This window comes from Schistocerca nitens, chromosome 7, assembly GCF_023898315.1.
Source record: "Schistocerca nitens isolate TAMUIC-IGC-003100 chromosome 7, iqSchNite1.1, whole genome shotgun sequence".
In the NCBI taxonomy this organism is placed as follows: Eukaryota; Metazoa; Arthropoda; class Insecta; order Orthoptera; family Acrididae; genus Schistocerca; species Schistocerca nitens.
In genome coordinates this window covers 580118975-580120791 of record NC_064620.1, presented here as the reverse complement: position 1 = coordinate 580120791, position 1817 = coordinate 580118975, and positions in this window count along the sequence as shown.

Below are 1817 nucleotides of genomic sequence, written 5' to 3'. Positions count from 1 at the left end.
ATAGCACCTTTATACAGAACATTTTCTTGGCTTTCCTCTTAAGACATTTCAACTTTTTTAACCTTTCATTTTGTCTAATATCTGTTTTCAGAAATGTCACTGCATTCTAAATGTTTGTAAAAAATTGTTTTTGTGCAGAAAATCTCTAATCCGCTCTTACTATCTATTTCTTCTAAAAGATTAATTTTTATTACATGAGCTGTCACATTTTCAGAAAGTATAACAAAGTCGTCAGCAAATATGAGTCAATTTACTCCAGTATTTTCGTTTCCACCTCCCAACCTTATTGGTGACATCTTAAATATATTCTGTTTTTATTCTAAATTATCGGTTTTTTTCTGGTACAGTTAAAAAAATTGGCGATGGACCATCGCCCTGTCCAACACCTGTGTTTATTTCGATGGGCTGAAATGTTTCTGGATAAATCTCAGTTTAGATATTGTGTCTTTAAATGCTTCACGAATTAGATTAGCTAATTTAGACTTCACTCGAAGTTGTCGACGTTTTTCACCGATAATTTGTCTGCCAACGGTTTCAAAATTACTTTTCACATCAATAAACATTTCTACAATATCTTTTGAATTCAGAAATCTGTGGCGAATGACTCACTCCAGATTAAATATTTGTTCTGAACATGATCTTTCCTTCCTAAGAGTACGTTGATACTCACTTAAATGGCTGTTCTACTCTGTATAGAAAAATCTTGGAAAATATGTTATACGTAAGTGGTTGCAAAAGAAATTCATCTGTGGCTGTCAATGTCCTAATTATTGTCTTTCTTAGGTAGTGACTGCATTTTCTCAAAGAGTAATCTTAGCTCAGAATGAGATTTTCACTCTGCAGCGGAGTGTGTGCTGATATGAAACTTCCTGGCAGATTAAAACTGTGTGCCGGACCGAGACTCGAACTCGGGACCTTTGCCTTTCGGGGGCAAGTTCTCTATCAACTGAGCTACCCAAGCACGACTCACGCCCCGTCCTCACAGCTTTACTTCTACTTGGTATAGCACTTGCCCGCGAAAGGCAAAGGTCCCGAGTTCGAGTCTCGATCCGGCACACAGTTTTAATCTGCCAGGAAGTTTCAATCTTAACTCAGTTCTTATTTTTCGAACAGACCATTTCAAAAGCTCCGCTGTAAAAATGTCTTCTCCACTATCTTTATTGGGATTATTTAGTTTTTTAGTTTTTAATTACTTCTTCAATTTCTCTGGTGGTGAGAGATAATTTTCTTCTAGATTTTCATTGGTGCTGGAGAGTTCCAACTTAAAGATTGCTTGTGGACAATTAAGAAGCCGATCATAAAATTCTGTAAGTATTTCGCAATTTGCAGTGTTCCTTAAGCTGAGTCTCGCATTTCCATTTATGAACCACACACTTTTGGGTTTCGTATCCTTTCAGTCTACCCTTAAATGTCTGATAAAAATCACGGATATTACTGTTTGAAAAGGTTTCCTCAAATTCTGCAAGTTTCCTCTTTTGAAACTGTTGTTACAGTGTTTCTTAACATTTTTGTGTTTACTTTCATTCCGGTTTAAATTGATCACAGTTTTCAGTTTTTGTTGACGATTTCCACTTGTTCTCAGTTAAAGTTTCCTCCTATTAATTATTTAATTTCAATTTCTTTAGATGATAATTAAAACTTTATGACTACCCCTATTGTAGTCGTATTAACACAGCAGCATGTCATTCTCAATGGAGAGAAGTCTTCCGAAGTAAGAGTGATTTCAGGTGTGCCGCAGGGGAGTGTCATAGAACCGTTGCTATTCACAATATACATAAATGACCTTATGGATGACATCGGAAGTTCACTGAGGCTTT